We start from the raw sequence: 22,991 nt of genomic DNA, 5'->3' as shown, positions 1-22,991 counted from the left end.
TTTGCTTTGTAGAAGGACAAGTCTTTAATTAACCATACAACCAGAAAGACACAAGGATCCCTGCACCATGGGAAATACTATGAAAATGGGATTGTTGAAAAGGATTGTAATCCATTGGCATTCTCACGTCGGTTTCAGCGCCGTGGGGAAACACTGGAAATGTGCTGAATGCAGTGTAGGTTTCAGTTATTAAAGTGTAAAAAGTGCAGAACAATTTACAAGGATGTTGTCAGGGGTTTGAGTTATAGGGAGAGGTTGGACAAGCTAGGATTTTTTTGTTTAGAGCAGAGGAAACTGAAGGGGGACTGTTCTAGAAGTGTGTAAGAACATGAGGGGCATGGATGAGGTGAATGCACTGTGTTTTTTCCCCAGGGAATCAAGGACTGGAGGGCATCAGTTGAAGGTTAGAGGTGAAGGAATAAAAGGGAAGCTGAGGGGCAACTGTTTTACACAGAGGGTGGTATGTATATGGAATGAGCTGCCAGTGGAAGTGGTTGAGGCGGGTACATTAACAACAGGTAAAAGACATTTAGACAAATACATGGATAGGAAAGGGTCAGAAGCAGATGGGCCAAGTGCAGGGAAATGGGGTTAGTGTGGATGGACATTCTGGTCGGCATGGGCCAGTTTGGGCCAAATGGCCTGTCTCTGCTGCAGGATGCTATTTCTCCCACTAACACTGTTGGTATCCTGGGATGTATTCCATCAGGGTAATGAGACTTGTGTACATTTAGCTCCATTAGCTTGCCCAGCTGTAACACTTTCATGATAATGGTTATTTCTAGGTCCTCACCTTCCTCAGTCTCCTTATCAATTACTGGCATGTTCTTCATATCCTCCACTGTGAAGACTGACTGCTGTGTACTCATATTCCTGAACCCTGCTGGATAGCAATAACTAGGTACAGAACCCTGCGAGGTCTTCTTTGAGTTTTTATTGATGAGACATGGCAGTTACTTGGATAGTGTACATGCAAAACACCTCCAGGCCGCATCAGGTAACTCCCCATCTGTCCGGTGTACGGCTCCCATTCTTATACCTTTGTGGTTTGGGACTTTGAATAGAGACTGTCTCTCAGTATTTTCTCCATGGCAACAGTCAGTTAGAAAGTCTAGTTCAGTTTAGCATTTGTGGTTAAAACATACACCCCTCCCCCCACACCCCTGTGGCTCCCTCAAGTATCTGACAGGCGCTTCAGTTTCAGTGGGGTTGCCTATCAGGATTCTGATATGGAGGAGCCGGTGTTGGGATGGGGTAGACAAAGTTATAAATCACACATCACCAGGTTATAATCCAACAGGTTTATTTGGAAGTACAAGCTTTTGGAGTGTGCTGTGATTTTTAACTTGATCAGGATTATCTCTATGGTCACAGTTACAATTACAGAGGCCATATGTTCCCCACACAATAGGTTCCCCTCTAGCAGTGTAAACTGCTATTCTGGCCCTGAGGACAGCTACTCATCACTTTTCTCCCCCAGTCCCATCTAGCTTTCTGTTGATTGTTAAAGTTTTTTTCTCTTCTCCTAGTTTCTTCGTGGTCGTTGCCAATTTGTTTGCCTTCTATTTCAATTTGATAGACTCCCTTATTTCCTGAGCCACTCATGGCAGATTATACTTTTTCTGAGCACTTCGAAAAATTGCTTTGGTATTCCCCCACTGTCCGTCAACTTTCCCACCCTAAAGTCTTTGCTTCCAGTCTACATTAGCCAGCTCCTGTCTCACCCTATTGTAGTCTCCTTTGTTTAAGCACAGGATCTTGGGATCGGATCTAATCTTCCAGCTTTCCAGCTGTGTTCTAAGTTCAACCAGATTTATCAGAAGTCTTTTATCAGATTACGAGGTGAGGCAAAGTTTCCTGGGTACTTTGCGTTTCATTGTCAAAGACCTTAGATATGTAGTAAAGTATAGGATAGATATTCACAACAGAGTATTCTGGACGGTGTGAATGTCCTCACAGTCTAAAAACCATAAATCACTGTCTCCCCTGAGTTTAAAATTGCAAAATCATTATCTCCCACTTGCTTCCTCACTATCTAGGTTTGGAACGCTAATCCACCTGACTATCCTGCTTTTTCCAAAATCTCCTTTGGTGAAGGTGGTGAGTTTTGGATTCAGCTTTCCAGTTATTACCGTAAGAAGATGAGCACTGGGCACAGGAGAGGCAATGCAGCCCTTCGAACCAGCCCCACCATTTAATACGGCGATGATTGAGCTCACCTCGGTCCCAGCTGGATTTTCCCACCTGCTCTCTCACCCTTCATCTCATTACAAATTCAACATCTGTATCTCTTCATTAAATCTGCTCATTGTCCTGGTATCCACCGTATTTTGAATAGGGAATTCCACAGATTCACAATACATTGAGATAGGTACATTCTTCTTCATGAGAATAGAATAGAGTCCCTACAGTGCAGAAACAGGTTATTCATCCAGCAAATCCACACCAGCCTATGATGAGCATCCCATTCAGACCCACCCTGTCCCTGTAACCCTGCATTTCCCATGGCTAATGGCCTAACTGGCACATACATGGACACTGTGGGCAATTTAGTATAGGCAATCCACCTAACCTGCACATCTTTGGACTGTGGGAGGAAGCTCGAGCACCCTAGGAAACCCACACAGACATGGTGAGAATGTGTAAACTCCAGACAGTCGCATCTGGCTGAAATAAAACCCGGGTCCCTGATGCTGTGAGGCAGCAGTGCTAACCACTCAGCTACATCTGCTTAAAATCTGCTACCCCTTATTAACCACCCCACCCCGCAATCTGTGTTCCTTACGTCAGAAATCAGGTTGTGGAAGCGGATGTCTCAGTAAAATCCAGTGACAGCCCGTGTGTCCTGTGTGTCTGAATGGGGATCCAACCTCCAGCCCACACCTTTCATTCACTATCCAGAAACATGTCTCCAGTGGCTTCATGGGGGCTACAACTCCCACAATCCCTGAGGCAGGGACTATGCGTGTGAGGGGAAGCCCAGAACTGCACATGTACAGAATATGGGCGGATTTTGGAGCATGTGCTCTGGGGTAATTAGCGGAAAGCATTTGACACTGTGATTGGCTGGAGGAGGAAGAAATCCGCTTGTAGTATTGACAGGTTGGGGGTTCAAAGGGTCACCACACCCACATGGGACCAAGTTCCATCCCCAACTTGTCATAATACTGGGCATCGACCAATGGGAAACAGAAGGATCTGACCCATTCTCCCAGACTGAAGGTTCCTCTTCTGTCCAGGATCTGCCACCTCCCTTTCTGTTTCCTTTTGTTTCATTCTGCTGTTACATTATTGACTTGCAGCAACTGAAGGGAAAGGAAGTGAACCCAGAAAGGGTGCAGAGTCTAACCAGGGACGGGAAGTGGTGGCATGGGTCTGTTTATCAGTAACTCCATGAGAATTGGGAGGGTGTACATTAGGGACAGCAGAGGCAGAATGGTGGGAGAGAGTAAGTGGGCTGGAGGGTTACAGCTTTTGCGGAAGAAAGGGGAAAAAAGATATTATAGAGAAACTAGAATTGTCTGCCCTGAATTTCTAATCTGTACATATTTGTTTATTCAGGGTGCTCAATGGTGAAGATTCACAGACTGAAATCTCAAACTCATGTGCAGATTGTGATTAAGTTAACCAGCATTTGAAGAACCAAAGATAGAGAATAACTTGGCCAAAATCCAGCAACACTCTCCTTCCCAGCATTGTCGGTCTCTCTGCGCCAAATGGACGGTGAATGGTTCAAGACAGCAGCTCACTCCCATCTTCTCGAGGGTAACTAGAGATGGGGAATAAATGCTGGCTGAGCCAGTGATGCCCATATCCTGGAAATGGTTCCTATCTCTAGTTGCTGAAACCCAGTTGATGTTACTGCAGGATGATGAGGGATGCTGAGTGCATCCTCCAGGAGGCAGCACCATCACATTACCCCTGCCTACACCCACACAGTAACACAGCAACATCACTGGAACAAAAGGCAGTGAAACCAAAGGAGGACTTAGATATAGTTCTTCGAGGTAAAGTCATGAAAGGGGGTTGGAACCCAGCAGGAACAGGAGACTGAGCTGGATGGTCAGCTGTTTCCCATTGAATGGTGGAGCAGGATTGAAAGGCTGAATGGTCTCCTCCTGCTGCTATCTCCCAGGTATGTATATAGTCATGGAGCCCGGGAAGGAAGGAGTGGGCAGGGATTCTCCAGGAGATTGCACTTCCACAACAGTTTTCAGTGAGGGATGGTTTGATGGATTTTATTTAACATTTATCTTTAACACAAGGTTTGTAAATTTGCTTTTAAAATATTGTAGCTATTTATTCCACAATAAATAAAACTAAAAGAAATGAAACTATCTGAATGTAACAGTTTTTAAAATTTCAACGCCCTGTAAAACAAATCCTGTCTATTCCTGGACACCATCACTTTCCAGTTACTCAAGCTCCAGGGAAATACTCCCTCCCTGTCTGAACCTTTGGTTTGATTTAACTGCTTTTCAGTTCTGGTTATGTGAGCTGTGAAGTGTTCTTTATTCCCCATTTCTCTGACCCAGATGTGTTATCTCACACAGCTGAGCAACCTTCCCACCATCAACATCAACACCCTCCATTACACCATTTTGGTTCCCATATAATCACCAGCAGTAAACCACCCATGTAACCAATTGAATGTTTATAAACAACGCCCCTTACAGGCAAAGCAAACCATTACAAATGACAAAGTGGGAAGAGACCAAATCAAAGTAGAGTTGGGGGTGAGGGGGCAGCGATGGAGATAAAGCACTGTATCACTGCGGTACCCACCTCTATCTAAAGACATTGGGAAAATTGAGATGCATTACATGCTCCTTCTCCAAGGACACCCTGTTGTGTCGACTTTATCCACAATCATATAATAGAATCCTGACAGTGTGGAAGGAGAGCATTGGCCCATCAAATCCCACCAACTATCCAAACAGCATCCCATCTGGAGCACTCCACCCCTGTAACACTGCATTTGCCATGGCTGATCCACCAAGTCTGCACAATCCTGGACACTGTGGACAATTTACCATGACTGATCCACCTAACCCACAAATCTTTGGACTGTGGGAGGAAACCAGAGCACCTGGAGTGGACCCACACTAGCCTGGGGAGAATGTGCAGACTCTACACAGGCTGTTGACCAAGGCTGGACTCCAACCTTGTACCTAGTGCTGTGAAGCAGCAGTGCTATAGAGCAATTTAAATCAAAATAAATGACCCCGGCTCATTGATGTTTGTGGAGACTCATTGCCCAGAGAGACATCCTGAGATTCAGAAAGAGACAATATGAATTTAGTCAACTCCTGACAAGTTAATGTGATTAACAACAACATCAATACTCCAACAGTGTCATCAGACCTCGTGCCTACTCTATCATTTACGATTTTTACCCCATGGGAAGTTTGTTACCAGCTTCAATGACAGCCATAATGCTCTGACCACTTTGACAGAGCCAGTGCTAGTCAGTTCTAATAGTTATCAATAGATTGTATCTAAACAGGATGCCCCACAACAGGAAGTGCTCTGGCACTCAATGCCCGTAAGTCAAGGTCATTTTCCTAAAACCACTCACGACTGGCAATACCATTGAAGGTATTTTATACAGTTACCTTACAGTCTCAATTGCAAGTTCCAGTCCATGAAGCAGCCAGTAACATGCCCCAGTGAATTGAATTCTAACAGCAGCATTGCCCTGGCAGGAGAGATTGAGGAGCTTGAAGCTGTCTTCTCTGGAGTATCTAAACATGAAACACTTCAAATGAACAAAAATCTTCAAGAGCTCAAGAGGATAGATACAGGAAGGAAGTGCTCCCTGGCTGGTGTGCCTGGAATGAAATAAGCACTAACTACAGTATCTTTACCCAACATCCCCTTTAGCTGCATCAATGTTGAAGATTTATTTGCTGCTCTAATTCCACTCTCTTGATCACTCCAATTTTTAACTGCTGTAATGTTTGTACCAGCCACCGCCTTTCCTCTCACAGCTCATTCCGTGTGAGCCAAACACACTTTGTGAAAAAAGTTGCCCCTCAGATCCCTGTTAAATCGTTTCCCCTTACCTTAAATGTAATTTACACTGTAGAATCTTTATGACTGCAAAGTTATTAAAAGTTGAGAGGTACTTAGAAGCAGCATAATAACATTCATAGTTTAGTCAGTGAACGGAAGCAAATAAATTCAAGGTATTGTGAACATTACAATGAACAACAGACACAAGTTGATAAAATGTTGGTTTGAAAACAATTCAGTAGACACTTAGATATTTTCTAATCAACTCTGATGTGCTTTGACACATCTCTGTTGAAGGTTAGAATTGAATCCATACCGCCTGGTCTTTCAGTACAGACATTACCAGAGCCCTACATAATGTTCCTATGCAAGAAGGGCAGGACTATAATCACATACTTACTGTGCTTACTCACAGGGAAAACTGCTCAAATATTTTTGTGATAATCAGACTGGGTTGTATTCGACAATTCCAGTGTGTAATGGACAGATAAAAGGAATTAGTAGTTTCTAAAAATGTTGGAACGAAGCGACAATGATCTTAAACAAATATAAATCTCATGATAATCAAGTAATTAAATATGTTTGAAGCAGTTATTTATGTACTCAAAATTAAACTGCTTTGTAATGCTCATGACTTGGAAGTAAAGCATTAGTCATTCAATGTGACTATTAAGCGAAAGATAATTTCCCTCATTTTCACAAAATTGTGATTTCTAAGAATTCAAGATTTATTGTAAAAGAATAGAGCAAACATTTGTTAATTCTGGTTTGTATACACAAGAAACACATGAAATTAACACAATGTTTAACATGAAAAATACTTAGCTCTATTGTAATAATCAGAAATATAGAAATGTTAGCGTTGAAATGAAATACAATCAATACCAGAACGCAAAAAACTGTGGATACTGGAAATCAGACACAGAAATAGCTGATAACAAATTTAAGAATGATGAGAAAACCCTTATTGCAATGTAATTGTGCAATATGTGGGAAAGAACTAAAATATTGATGTGAAAACTAGTTAGCCATCTCTTAATTGATAAGACTGATTAATAATCATTTAATTAAAATGAGAATTCAAATGAAAGAGAATGAGATAGTTACTATGAGTGTTGGGTGAGAAAACTTTGCTTGATTGCAGGTGCGTTGACCTGAAACGAGTGTAAATATTTCATCATGATACTGGCACTAAGAAATAATAGATTCAACTCTCATGATGGTGTGATAATTGAAATTACAATTAAAGAATAATTAATGTTGGAACTAAACACTTAAAACGATTCAATATTTTCACAGCAGTTTGTACTAGATATTCAATAAGATCAGTAAACTGAGAATTAAAATATTGGGTTAATTTCAAAACAAAAATCACACCTTCAGAGATTATTCATCAGAATAGTTTTGTCATTGAAAGAAACCTCATTTATTCAAGAATTCTGCATTTTCCTCATTTTCTGTCTTTTTCCCACAGGGATCTGCACTGGAACCCTTCTGTTTGCAGGACAAATATATGTAAGTGACATGGATTAAAATCTAATTTGGTGAGTTAATAAGTTTGCAGATGATACAAAGTTCAGTGCAGTTGTGGATAATATAGAGGGTTGTCAAAGAATGCAGCAGGAAAAAGATAAATTGCAGGTATGGGCAGAGAAATTAAATGGGCAGAAAAACGTCGAATTTCCTGTTCCTAGGATGCTGCCTAACCTGCTGTGCTTTAACCAGGAACACATTTTCAGCTCTGATCTTCAGCATCTGTAGACCTCACTTTTCACTCAGAGAAATTAAAGGCAAAGTTTAATCCACACAACTGTGAGGTGTTTCACTTTGGGTGTTCAAATATTAAGGAAAAGTAGGTAATGGCAGGACTGAGAACAGCTTTGTTGTTCAAAGGGATCTTGGCATTCAAGACCATGGCTCCCTGAAAGTGACCATGTAAGTAGATACGGTGGTAAGGAAGGCAAATGGCATGCTTGCCTTTATTGGTCAGGGAACTGATTACAAGAGTCAGGATGGCATGTTGCAAATTTATAAGACTTTGGTTAAGGCATACTTAAAGTATTGTATTCACTTCTGCTCGCCACATTATAGGACGGGTATGGAGGCTTTGGAGAGGGTACAGAGGGCGTTTACCAGGATGCTGCCTGGATTTGGAGACGTGAGAAAAACTCAGGTTGCTTTTTTGTGGAGTAGCGGAGGATGGAGGAAGAATTGATGCAAGTCTATACAATCAGGAGATACGGAAATAGGGTTGACAGTCAAACTGTTTTCCCAGAGTTGAAATGTCAAAAGTAAGTGACATGCGTTTAAGGTTAGGGAAGACAATTCAAGGGGCATGTGATGGGTAATTTGTTTTTTTACAAAGGGAGTGGTAGGTGTCTGGAATGAACTTCCAGGGTTGGTGATAAAGGCAGATACATTAGGGCTTTTTAAATATTCATTTAGATAATTTGGAAGGATATGGACCAAAGGTAGACAGAAGGGGTGAGTTTATTTTGCATTATGTTCCGCACAACGTTATGGGCCAAAGGGCCCATTCCTGTGTTGCACAGATCTTTGAGAGAAAACTCATGTCTAACACATATGACATATAATCTAATCAATATTTAGTCACTGGTATCAAAAACAGGAATAAAATAAGTAGAGAATGAACTTGACTCTAATCTAAAGATATAGTTTGACATTTACACAGGTAATGCTTTGGTTTTTTTTCTGAATTATCAGATTTGATGAAGATGTGTTGAAAATGTTTGCAGTTACTGATCTGCTGAACGAAAATGACCACTTTTAAACTGATGATTGGACTAGAGACCTTTGAGAAAACTTGAAAATATTCATTAAGGTGAGATGCACATCATAATTTAATCCTATATTTCTTATTGCCAATACTCCAATAAAACATTTTTTTCACATCTATACCAAAAAGAGTGATTTTCCATCCAATGCTCATTGGAAATATCTGAATGCCACTTATTTCAACAATCAAACTAACCATAGCCTCGTCGATTCAGAGATATCTAATGACATTTCACCAATAATTACTGTTTATTTCAGAACATTGTATGTTCAAACAGCAATGTGAGATTTCTCTTTAATATTCAGTTCACTGACAGCATATTAATAATTTAGTTATTGCTAATATCTAATAACTGATCAATCCAGTCAGGGATATAAAAGTGGAATTATAGCTCAGTACATCAACTGATGGAAAGATATTGCAGTGTTCACTCTCCCAATTATTGTGAATATCGATGTATATTTTGATTTGATTTGATTATATTTTTCTTCAACGTGAAGGTTTATTGTATTTCTGATCTCAGCAAGGGTTAAATACTTTAAAGGTAAAAAAATTCAAATATGTGACTTTTTTCGTAAACACGAGAAAAAAACGTACATGTGTTTGTTCTTCCCTTTATCAATCAGAGTACATTTTGAATTGTTGGAAGTTGTACATTTATGTCAGGAAGAGGAGCTGCCTGCAGCTGAATAGTCACAGTGAAAGAATTTTTTTTGGTGATAAGCATTCTAATTATCTTTTCATTATCAGAAAAATTGCTTTAAACATATTCAGTTGTATTTTTCATGAATTTACAATAAGCGCATGATATATCTATTTATTTTTCCTTCAATTGTCACGATATTGATTGTTACGTAAGAGACTATATACTTAGTACCATCATTATTGTGAATTACCATTTCATTCTCAGTCCATTGCATAGAAACAGTCGAATTAATTCCCAGCCCAATTATCGGAGTGAACACTGGTTAGTTTTCATTTAAGTAATCACAATTAATTATAATCCCACCCTTCCTTGGTGGGAACATTATGAAAGGAACCTGTGGAGCTCCAGTAGAGTGTCTCCCACGAGACCAGGAAGTGTGCGTTGAGTTCCCATCTTCAACAGAGATGCACCAAAACAGCTTAGAATGGTGATTAGAAAATATCTAAGCAGAGTTTGAATTGCTTTTCAATCCAATTTTGGATTTGCTCTGTCTGTTGTTCATTCCAATAATCACAGAATCTGCAATTTATTATCTTCAGGTCATTAATAAATGTATGTATCACATTACATTGTCTCTAAATTTTAGATTTGAGGACACTGTAGTTTTTCAAATTTAAAATATCTAACAAATGACATTCATTTTATTTAATCAAAATACCTTACTACTTCCACTTATCTCACTTTGTGTATGATGGCTTCAATGCATTTTGCTAAGCAATTCTACTCAACATAAAGATTTTGTTGACTTTAAATAGTATCTTTAGCACTCGCTTATCAATCTATTCCTAAATCAAAGAATCATAGAGTCATAGAATCCCTACAGTGTTGTAACAGATACTTGGCTCAACAAGTCCACACCGACCCACTGAAGAGTAACCCACCCAGACACATTCCCTTACTCTATTACTCGACATTTCCCCTGACTAATGCACCTAACCTACACATCCGTGAACACTATGGGCAATTTAGCATGGCCAACTCACCTAACCTGTAGCCTTGTATACTATGGCAATGTTATTGAAATCAATGCTCACACAAAACACTATTCATAAAGCCAGACAATGGTCTCATGATCATTTAATTACTGTTCAGTGGAATAATCTGAGTAACTGTCTTATTGTTCCTGAGATCAATCATCACAGTAAGCATCTGATTATCATTCCCTCCAGTAAATACAATGAGTGTGTTCTGAAATTTCTGTTCTGTAATTATCCAAGATATGTATTGCTCACAGCAGTGTTTATTCTTCATTACGAGTGGCCAAGGATTCTAACAGCCATTGATCTTGATCTTATTGTTACTGAGTGCAGTAACCACAGTAAACATTTGGTTATAATTCTTGCCAATAAATACAAGAGCTATCCTCTTACTTTGCAGCCCAGCAATTACACATGATACTTGTTACTCAAAGTAGTATTTATTCTTTATTACGATTGGCCAAGAGCACTAACAGCAAGACTTGTCAATAGTCCTGATTTGTACATGTTTTCAAACAGGTTTTCAGTCCAATTATTTCAAAAAAAGAGTCATTTGACTTAGTTCAAATGTAGATGTAAACATTTTCGGATCATTTCCATTCAAAGTATTGATTTGCTTATTCGGATCAAACTTGAATTTGCTTCTGTAAATTCAATTTACTGTGTTTTCCATTCATGGAAGCACTCGTTAATTGGTCCTCATTTTCATCTTAAATCTAATGCAAATTTGAAATACTGATTACAGTGAAAATTATATGAATTGTGGGTGGCATGGTGGCACTGCTGCCTCACAGCGCCAGGGACCCTGTTTCAAATTCCACCTCAGGCAACTGTCTGTGTGAAATTCGCACATTCTCCCCCGTGTCTGTGTGGGTTTCTTCCGGGTGCTCCGGTTTCCTCCCACAGTCCAAAAAAATGGACAGGTTAGGTGAATTGACCATACTAAATTGCCCGTAGTGAAGTGGTAAATGTAGGGAAATGAGTCTGGGTGGGTTGCTCTTCGGAGGGTCAGTGTGGACTTGTTGGGCCAAAGGGCCTGTTTCCACACTGTAAGTAATCTAATCTAATCTAATCTAATCTATAAATGTGTGGTCTCTGAAAGAAAGCCATGGAAGGCTAGATAGAATTCTTGAACAGCCTGTATATTTGAATGAAAAAAACAATTCCTTCCAAAAAACAAAGTTAAATAATCACACAAAACCAGGTTATGGTCCAAGAGGTTTATTTGGAAGCGCTAGCTTTCGGAGTGCTGCTCCTTCAACCAACTGATGAAGGAGCAGCGCTCTGAAAGCTAGTTCTTCAAAATAAACCTGTTGGTTCATAACCTGGTGGTGCTTGATTTTTTTAACTTTGTACAGCCCAATCTAACACTGGCACCACCAAATCATTCCAAAAACACTCTACATATGTACCTTTTAACAATTCAACAATCCTGCAACAGGATTACAATTCTCAGTTTATCTATTTTAATAAATATCTAATCAATATCTAACACCTACTGGAAAAAATAAATCATTTTATCTGTTAAAACACAAGATTTAATTATCAATTCATTGTTATCACTGTATGTAAACTATATTTTCACTCTCCAGTGATGTGAGGTGACCCTTGGACAGAAATTATACATTCTAAATTCACCTACAGCCAGATAAATCGGGACAAACACAAAATTAATCAAACTAAGTCAAACAGCAGCGAGAATCAATCAGTTCCAGGATGACCCAAATTTTCTAACACCTTGACTTCCAGCCAATGCCTGAGCATTATATACCTCTCTTGAAAGTGTCAACAATGAAGGGTTTTTGCACCAACACATTGAATGCTTTGAATCCAGCTAATGACCACATTAGACATTTGTCACAAAACTATTGAACATTGGGTGGCACGGTGGCACAGTTGTTAGCACTGCTGCCTCACAGGGCCAAAGACCCGGGTGCAGTGCCCGCCTCAGGTGACTGACTGTGTGGAGCTTGCACATTCTCCCCGTGTCTGCGTGGGTTTCCTCTGGGTGCTCCGCTTTTCTCCCACAATCCAAAAATGTGCAGGTTAGGTGAATTGGCCATGCTAAATTGCCCATAGTGTTAGGTGAAGGAGTAAATGTAGGGGAATGGGTCTGGGTGGGTTGCGCTTCAGTAGGTCCGTGTGGACTTGTTGGGCCAAAGGGCCTGTTTCCACAGTGTAAGTAATCTAATCACTTTCCAAATCATGGAAAATATATCAAAGGTCTTGAAATCAAAGTGATCACTGCACATAAAGCCATAAGATGGTCTTCAAGGCCACCCGATAATTGTTCAGTGAAAAACCTTTTGTCAGTATCATATTGTTCTCAGGATAAGTAAACACAGCAGGCAGCACGCTATCACATCATCCCAAAGATATGCAAGAGATACCTTCTTATAATTTACACACCACATGTTCCCATGCCAATAATCACACTTCATTATTTGTGACTGAGGATGCTGATAGTAACATGTATCGAGATGAAGGAATTCCTAAATATAGGCGAGTTTTCTGATAAGGTCCCTCCAGTCATCATGTTAAGAAAATGTAATTGTGGCTAAGTACATTGTGAACAGATCCCCATTAAACCTTTTCACGTGTTTACTCAGAGACACTATTGAAACATTTCCTCTTTAAATGCTGTTGACTGTATTTCGCTATAATAACCATGTTCCTTATCGATTTATTTTCTTTGTAATGCTGACACAAATGACTGAATATTGATGACATGGAAAATTGAATGGATTATATATTGTATTTCCACAGAAGAAAAGCTGAGACAGCAAGTAAAGATTGCAGGAGTATCTGAGAATGTTGAATGACCAAACAGTTCTGATCAATAATCACTGCATATCGAATGTATTTTCCAAACCATCATGCCAGCATTCTAGTTCTCAGCTCACTGATACTAATTACTGTGTCATCGATATCAGAGCAAACTCGTTTGGAAATATTGAATCATTTAATGTGTCAGCATTCTAAAATAAATTACCAATTCATTGTTAGACCAACATCACACAATAATTCTGTTTAAGTTTAGTAACAAATATCATGAGATTCACATTTCAATTTAAACCATTATTTCGTCGTGCCAATTTTACACAGCAAAATGGATCTTTTTTCCAGGTCAACACAACCATGAACCAAGCAATGATTCCTCATCCAACACTCACAGGAAATATCTGATGCCTTCTCATTTGAATGTTCAGAGAAATCATTGGATTAATATTACAAATGAAGATACGTCTAATTGTTTTAGACTCCAATCATTAATGTTCATTTCTACATGTTACAGATAGCAATATGAAGTTTCTAATTATTTTAAGTTTGCAGTGACCTGTTTTAAGACAATTTTTTCCTTATATCTAATATTTAATCATTGATGAAATCCATTATATTTGGCTTTAAGTGTGGAATTAAGTCTCAGTGACGTAGGCATATTACACGGTATTGTTCCCTAATGGTAGCGAATGCAGATTTGTATTTTAATACTGAAATCCTGGTTGATTTGCTGTTGTAGGGGTGCCCTGCCCCATCTGGAATAGAATGACCTATGTTGGCTCATACGAAATGTCTGACAAACAAAAAGACGCAACCTGCCCTAGAATTAAAACACAAGATGGTGGAGGAGAGATAAACTAACAGTCTGTTCCAATCTTGATGAAAGAAAATAATATTTTGTAAAATCCTACTCCAAGTCCATCAGTATGCCAGTCCAGACAGTAATATTCCAGAGAGTAATAAGAACATGCCAGATACAGAAAAACGACCAACCCTGACCTTCATTAATGAAAGAATAATTGTCCCAGTGAATGAATAAACACCAGCTGCAGCATACAGCCCAGTTAACTTTCACAGCAGCTATCAGGGCAACAGACAGGGTTCATTTGTCAGAAACAGTTACTATTTTAAAGTTGCTCAGAACATTAAAAATACTTCTAATTGCAGATTCTTGAGAATTGTGGACAAGGCAGAGTTTGAGGCTGGAAGGAGTGTAATAATTAACTTTGTAAACTGAAGAAATAAGATACATTGAGAGATACCAATGCCGGAAGATTTTAGGAGCTTTTAAACATCATGAAACAATAGGAAGCTGGGGCTATCCATAACAATGTCCATCTGAGATTAGGTGTTCTACAGGATCGGATGTCTGTATAAGGAGTGAAGGATTGTAACCACATTGCATGTGGCCATTGTAATACAGCAAGTGTGTACAATTACTGCTTTTACTGTACACGTTACAGTGTGTCATGGACCTACATTCTGAGATTGGCCTTGGGGGATGATCCCTGCAAGGCATTAAAAAAGGTCCCCCACAGTAGGCTATTGTACAAACTGCAGAGGAATGGGATTGTGGGAGATACAGCAGTTTGGAACAGTAATTGGCTTGCTGAAAGAAGACAGAGGGTGGTGGTTGATGGGAAATGTTCATCCTGGAGTCCAGTTACCAGTGGTGTACCGCAAGGGTCGGTGTTGGGTCCACTGCTGTTCGTCATTTTTATAAACGACCTGGCTGAGGGCGTAGAAGGGTGGGTTAGTAAATTTGCAGACAACACTGAAGTCAGTGGAGTTGTGGATAATGAGGAAGGATGTTGTACGTTACAGAGAGACATAGAAAAGATGCAGAGCTGGGCTGAGAGGTGGCAAATGGAATTTAATGTGGACAAGTGTGAGGTGATTCACTTCGGTTGGAATAACTGTAATGCAAAGTACTGGGCTAATGCTAAGATTCTTGGGAGTGTAAATGAGCAGAGAGATCTCAGTGTCCAGGTACACAGATCCTTGAAATTTGCCACCTAGGTTGACAGGCTTGTTAAGAAGGCATACAGTGTTTTAGCTTTTATTAATAGAGGGATCGAGTTCTGGAACCATGAGGTTATGCTGCAGCTGTACAAAGCTCTGGTGCAGCTGCACTTGGAGTATTGTGTACAGTTCTGGTCACCGCATTATATGAAGGATGTGGAAGCTTTGGAAAGGGTGCAGAGGAGATTTACTAGGATGGTATGGAGGGAAGGTCCTACAAGGAAAGGCTGAGGGACTTGAGGCAGTTTTCGTTGGAGAGAAGAAGGTTGAGAGGTGACAATAGAGACATATACGATAATCAGAGGGTTAGATAGGGTGGACAGGGAGAGCATTTTCCAAGATGGGGAGCACAAGGGGGCATAACTTTAAATTGAGGGGTGATAGATATAGAACAGATGTCAGAGGTAGTTTCTTTACTCAGAGCGTAGTTAGGGTATGGAATGTTTTTTTTGCCACCTCCAAACGGACCAACCATAGGGATATAGTTCCCTCCCCTCCCCTATCAGTGTTCCGAAAAGACCACTCCCTCCGTGACTCCCTCGTCAGGTCCACACCCCCCACCACCCAACCTCCACTCCTGGCACCTTCCCCTGAAACCGCAAGAAATGCAAAACATGCGCACAAACCTCCTCCTTTACTTCCCTCCAAGGCCCCGAGGGATCATTCCATATCTGCCACAAATTCACCTCCACCTCCAGACACATCATTTATTGCATCCGCTGCACCCGATGTGGCCTCCTCTATAATGGGGAGACAGGCCGCTTACTTGCGGAATGTTTCAGAGGACACCCGGACCAACCAACCCAACCACCCCGTGACTCAACACTTCAAATCCCCCTCCCACTCCACCAAGGGCATGCAGGTCCTTTGACTCCTCCATCGCCAGACCATAGCAACACGACAGTTGGAGGAGGAGCGCCTCATCTCCCGCCTAGAAACCCTCCAACCACAAGGGATAAACTCAGATTTCTCCAGTTTCCTCATTTCACCTCCCCCACCTTGTCTCAGTCAAATCCCTCGAACTCAGCACCGCCTTCCTAATCTGCAATCTTTTCCTGACCTCTCCTCCCCCACCCCATTCCAGCCTTATACCCTCAACTTGACCTCCTTCCACCTATCGCAATTTCAATGCCCCTCCCCCAAGTCCCTCCTCCTTACCTTTTATCTTAGCCTGCTGGACACACTTTCCTCATTCCTGAAGAAGGGCTTATGCCCAAAACATCAATACTCCTGTTCCTTGGATGCTGCCTGACCTGCTGCGCTTTTCCAGCAACACATTTGCAGCTCTGATCTCCAGTATCTGCAGTCCTCACTTACTCCTATGGAATGCTTTGCCTGGAACTGTAGTAGATTCGCCAACTTTAAGTACATTTAAGTTGTCATTGGACAAGCATATGGAGGTACATGGAATAGTGTAGGTTGGATGGGCTTCAGATTAGTATGACAGATCGGCACAACATCGAGGGCCGGAGGGCCTGTACTGCACTGTAATGTTCTATGTTCTATGTTAACTTGTTGCAGCATAGGTAAACATCTTCCACTTCCCAGAGTTCTGCCTGCCTTCTGAGTCTTCATTCAGTGGAAACCACTCCTGCAGTTATGCTGACACTTCAATTCAATATAAACACTTACTTTGTGTGAAATTATTACTTTCAGAGCAAAATAATTTCCATGTTAAAATTGTTTTACTTTTTATGTGTGCAAAAAAACAATGTAGGTACATCCATTTGTTCTTTAGTTCAACTAACACTAAATTTTAATTTATTGGAAACACTACACTGGGGTGAAAAGAACGATTCTTCAGCTCAAATCTCACATTAAATGGCTGTTTCTATTTTTCAAATCCTATGACCTCCAAAACAATATTTATTTAATTTCATAAGCAGAAAAAGAAACTGCTTTTGAAATGTTGAGATAGTTTCTTTTTCTTCCAACATTAGTTGTCAATGAAAAATAATCCCACAATTATCAGTCATTTGGTACGAAATGACTCCTGGGACCAAATGTCATTAACACGACCTTTCCTTCCCAATCATACTCACTTTCCTGGCCTAATTAGTCTGACCTGCTGTGCTTTAACTGGCAACACATTTTCAGCTCTGATTATTGTCTTCCTAATTCTGACATAAATGTCTAAACATTTGTCACGGTAAAAATGGCATTAATTAAATGGACATGACTCTACAAAAAAAATCAATTGTTGGTGAGTGTTTCTTAATTATTAAAGCCACCTTTTAATGTTAATTTTGAGTTTATTAGTATTAATGAATATACAATCGATATCAGAGCAAAGTGCATTCAAAATATTAAGTCAACTTATCTATCAGGATTTTAGAAACAATTATCAATTACAGTAATTACACAACATTTTAGCTTAGAATTTGTAACAAGCGTGTGATTGTCACCTTGCCCATTATGGTTGGGAAAGTTATGAAGGAGTCTTGTGCAGCTCTGTTATTGTCTCTGCTACCACACCAGTAGGCACAGTTTCAATTCCCACCTTGTACAGAATTCTGATTCGAAAATATCTAAAAATCAATTGAATTGCCTTCCAAATCAATATTCGATATGCTTCCATCTGTTGTTCATTCCAATAATCACAGTATTTGTTATTTACTTTTTTCAGGTCACTAATAACAGAATGTATCTAATTCCACTCAATCAATATTCCTTGGAAAATATTTGAGAATATTGCAGTCATAAAGATGAAATATACGAAGTAATTATATTCATTGATTTTGTTTTGTTCTGAAGAGCTTAGTTCGGACAACACATAGAACTTGATGCTCCAGTGCTACAAATATTAGAAAATAATATTGTTCTTCTTCAGTAAAATAAACAAATGCCACTTGCTATTATTTATCATTTTTTAGTTATTGATCTGTTTGTGAATTGTGTGAAATGTTTAGTTTTCCACTCACCTATTTATGTTGAATGTAAGATTGAAATGCTGTGAAAATATCAGGGTGTGTTCGTTTGAAAATTGACTTTACATATTTCTCAATTACCTCATTTATTGCATGATGTCTTAAGTGTGTTTTGCTCAGCAATTCTAGTAAATATTTAAAAATGTCTAATCTTAAATAAGATCCTTCACACCCAAATATCAGTCTGTTCCTAATTCATGTAAATACCTTAATTTTATTGAAATCAATGTTAACACAAAACAGTGCACATAAAGCAACACAAAGTTCCTTATCACCACCTGATTACTGAGTAAATACCTTATTGTTCCTGAGACTAATAACAACAGTAAGCATTTGTCTACTATTCCCTGCAGTAAGTGCAATTGATATCTTATATTTCAGTCCAGTCATCAATGATGATTTATATTGTTTCAACCAATAATTCTACTTTATCCTGGACATTGACTGGAATACAAGAACATTGGGAACAAAAGTTTTGTCATTCTAACAATTTTTAAGCTTTTTGTTGTGTGCAACAGACAATTCAAATTATAGCCATTTTTGTTGCAATTCAACAAACGCTTCATTTCAAATTTGTGAAATTCCTACATTTTTGCAAAAAGGTATGTTTCATATTAAAGGACTGCTTTTTCAAATCATGTGTGCTACAAAATGATTATTGCTTTCATTTCATTGTAAGAAAAGAACAGCTTTGATCAGGTCGATTGTTTTTTGCCGTTTCTATTCTGACGTTATTCATCATTGTACAATAATGACAAAATTATTAAAATTGCTTTATATACCACATGTTGTTGACTACATTGTTTGTTCAATTTCCTGTTCACTTTCATGATCTACTAATTCTCTTCCTAATTCTGACACAAATGTTTAAACAGTCATCATAATATTAATCATATAAATCAATGTAACACATCTCTACAAGGAGTTCAGTGGATGGAAATTCACGATTCTTGTAGAATGTATATTTTTGTGTTAAAAAGAAGAATCTTGTTCAATAATCACTGCATGGCCTCATTTTTTTATCTTCAATCCATAAAACTAGGTACTATTCCTCAGTTTAGTGATCTTAATAAATATTCAATCAACATCACAGCAAAGTGCTTTTGAAATATTGAATCATTTTAATTCTTCATGTCCAACACTAATTAGCAAGACATTGTCATTACAATAATGGCACAATTTTTAAGAAAGCCTTTTGAACAAATATAGTAAGATTCACATTTAAATTTAATCCATTGTTGCTTAGTACTAATACTCCAGTGTGAAAATGCATTTATTTTGCAGGTCACCTATCCCACAACAGAACCAATGACTTCCCATCCAACATCATTGCAAATATCTGATGTTTGCTCATTAGAATGATCAGCCTTAATCTCAGCCTTAAAATACAGGGAACTGTAATTACTTTTCACTGAATTAATTCCAGTTCATTTCCAGACATCGCTCAGTCCCATAGCAAAATGAGGTTTCTCGTTATTACTTAATACATTGATAGACTTTGACGATTTAATTGTTGTTGTTATCTAATAATTTTTAATACTCATTCAATCCAGTACATTGTGCAAATGTGGAATTACGGCACAGTACATGAACTACTGTAAAGATTTTGCAGGGTACAATGTCACAATCATTGTTAATATTAATTTTTATTTTACCTGTGGAAACATAGTTGAATTCATTTAATTATATTTCACTTCAATGCTAAGATTTATCATGTTTGGAGCACAATAAGACTTAAGGATTTTTCATGCAACAAAGTCGAATGATAAAGAATTAACATCTCTTTATTGTTTCATTCAAAAATAACAATAAATTTTGGATTTTTGTAAGTTATATATTTTTGGAAAGAAGGAATGTTGTCTTCAGTCGAATGCTCACATGGAATCACTAATTCACAGTATCTGCTCTTTATTCTCTTCCAGTTCTCAACAAAAGAAATTAACTAGTTCTGCTGGTTCTAAATCCGTGGAAAATATTTGAGAATGTTGTGGTCTTAAAGGTGAAAGGGCTAAGTGATCGTAAGTGATCAGGTTTTTTTGTTCAAAAGAGCTTGATTCAAACATTTCGAACCCATACATTGTCATTCTGCAGTATTTCAAACGTGTAAAACAAGTCGCTTTCTTCATTTGTAAAATAAATAAATGCCACTTCCAATTATTCATTAGTCAGCTAATTACCTACGTTTGTTATTAAAAAATTGCAATTCGTCCAAATGTTGTTATGGCCTTTGATCAAATTAAATTTCTAATTAATGTTCATTCGTGAATTTTCGTTTTTTATTATTTTCCATTCATCTATTCATATTGAATGTAAATTTGACATCCTTTGACAATATCGGAGTGTGTTCATTTGAAATATGTCTTTGCATATGTATCACTGACTTTACTTATAGCATATGGTTGCACGGTGGCTCAGTGGTTAGCATTGCGGCCTCACAGCACCAGAGACCTCAGTTTGATTCCATTCTCGGGTGACTGCCTGTGTGGAATTTTCATGTTATCCCCATGTCGACATGACTTTGCTGTGGTTTCCTCCCACTATCCAAAGATGTGTAGGTTCGGTGATCTGGCCATGCTAAATTGCACATTGTGTTCAGGGATGTGTGTAATTAGTCAGCAGGAAATGTAGAGGAATATGATCGGGAAATGTGTTTGGCTGGGTTACTCTTTGGAGGGTCATTTTCTTTTCGACCAAATGGCCTGTTACCACACTGTGCTAACAGGAATTCTACAATCGTTTAGTTGTGTTTCTCTAAGCAATTCTAACATTTTGTCAAAATTTGACGTCAGTTAATATGTTTAATACTTGATTACCAATGTGTTCCTAAATCTTTTAAAATATCTCAATGTTTTTTGAAATCAATGCTCACACAAAACACTAAACATGAGGTCACACAAAGGTCCCCATGACCAGCTAATTACTGTTCAGGGGAATAATCAGAGTAATTATCTGATTGTTCCTGAGATCAATCCCCACATGCCACAGTAAGGATCTGTTATTATTCCCTCCAATAAATGCAATAGCTGTCCTCTGGTATTTCAGTTCAGTAATTACACACGATACTGGTTGTTCAGAGCAGTGGTTATTCTTTATTATGAATGGCCAAGGATTTTAATAGAAGAGATGTTCATATGTCCTGATGTGTTGCATGGTCACAAACAGGTTTTCAGTCCAAATATTGCAAAAAGAAAGTGTAAATTTAGTTTTGTTCAACTGCCGAGGCTAACCTTTCCTGTTCATGTCCATTACAAATACTTGGAGAAAGTGAGGGAAAGCAGATGCTGGAGATCAGAGACAAGCATGTGGTGCTGGAATAGCACAGTATGTCAGGCAGCATCTGAGGAGCAGCAGAAACCACGTTTCAGGCATAAGCCTTCATCGTCTTATTGAATTCTTTGAGGAGGTGACCAAGCATGTGGATGAGGGTAGAGCAGTGGATGTAGTGTACATGGATTTTAGTAAGTCATTTGATAAGGTTCCCCATGGTAGGCTTATGTAGAAAGTCAGGAGGCATGGGATAGAGGGAAATTTGGCCAGTTGGATAGAAAACTGGCTAACTGGTTGAAGTCAGAGAGTGGTAGTAGATGGTAAATATTCAGCCTGGAGCCCAGTTACAAGTGGAGTTCCCAGATCAGTCCTGGGTCCTCTGCTGTTTGTAATTTTTATTAATGACTTGGAAGAGGTAGTCAAAAGGTGAGTCAGTAAATTTGCAGATGATACGAAGATTGTGGAGCTGTGGATAGTGAGGAGGGCTGTTGTCAGCTGCAACAGATATGATGCAGAGCTGGGCTGAGGAGTGGCAGATGGAGTTCAACCCTGTCAAGTGTAAGGTTGTCCATTTTGGAAGAACAAATAAGAATGCGGAATACAGAGTTAACAGTCGGGTTCTTAGTCAGGTGGAGGAACAGAGGGATCTTGGGGTCTATGTACATAGATCTTTGAAAGTTGCCACTCAGGTGGATAGAGCTTGTAAGAAGGCCTATGTTGTATTAGCGTTCATTAGCAGAGGGATTGAATTCAAGAGTCGTGAAGTGATGTTGCAGCTGTACAGGACTTTGGTTAGGCCACATTTGGAGTACTGTGTGCAGTTCTGGTCGCCTCACATTAGGAAAGATGTGGAAGCTTTGGAGAGGGTGCAGAGAAGATTTACCAGGACGTTGCCTGGAATGGAGAATAGGTCGTACGAGGATAGGTTGAGAGTTCTCGGCCTTTTCTCGTTGGAACGGCGAAGGATGAGGGGTGACTTGATAGAGGTTTATAAGATGATCAGAGGAATAGATAGAGTAGACAGTCAGAGACTTTTTCCCCAGGTACAACAGAGTGTTACAAGGGGACATAAATTTAAGGTGAAGGGGGGAAGGTATGGGGGGATGTCAGGGATAGGTTCTTCACCCAGAGAGTGGTGGGGGCATGGAATGCGCTGCCTGTGGGAGTGGCAGAGTCAGAATCATTGGTGACCTTTAAGCGGCAATTGGATAGGTACATGGATGGGTGCTTAATCTAGGGGAAATGTTTAGCACAACATCGTGGGCTGAAGGGCCTGTTCTGTGCTATATTGTTCTATGTTCTATCGTGAATCCCCGGCTCCATGGATGCTGCCTGGTCGGCTCTCTTTTCCACCACCACACTTTCGATATAAAAAAATATTTGTCTGCTTATTTGGAGCAAATACTCTCTGTTCCTCGGTAATATAAATTTACTGTGCTTTCTATTCACTCAAGTTCTCATTTTAATAGCTTCACGTTTTCTTCTTAATCCGATACAAA

General features: G+C 39.3%; 1 long non-coding RNA gene across 2 annotated transcripts in view; it reads left to right on the top strand.

Annotated features, from left to right (window-relative positions):
• The window catches only part of LOC132810634 (uncharacterized), a 54,563-nt gene that overhangs the window by 27,808 nt on the left and 3,764 nt on the right, over window positions 1-22,991 (top strand). The window contains exons 3-5 of one of the 2 annotated variants that reach the window (XR_009642968.1): window positions 7,490-7,530; window positions 8,740-8,857; window positions 20,148-20,243. This is a non-coding gene — a long non-coding RNA (uncharacterized LOC132810634). Of the gene's footprint in view, window positions 1-7,489; window positions 7,531-8,739; window positions 8,858-13,621; window positions 13,726-20,147; window positions 20,244-22,991 lie in introns of those variants that run through there. The other variant, XR_009642969.1, reaches the window with a different exon arrangement.

This window comes from Hemiscyllium ocellatum, unplaced genomic scaffold, assembly GCF_020745735.1.
Source record: "Hemiscyllium ocellatum isolate sHemOce1 unplaced genomic scaffold, sHemOce1.pat.X.cur. scaffold_1800_pat_ctg1, whole genome shotgun sequence".
NCBI lineage: Eukaryota > Metazoa > Chordata > Chondrichthyes > Orectolobiformes > Hemiscylliidae > Hemiscyllium > Hemiscyllium ocellatum.
Note: the sequence above shows the minus strand (reverse complement) of the source record. Positions and strands in the feature narration are given on the sequence as shown.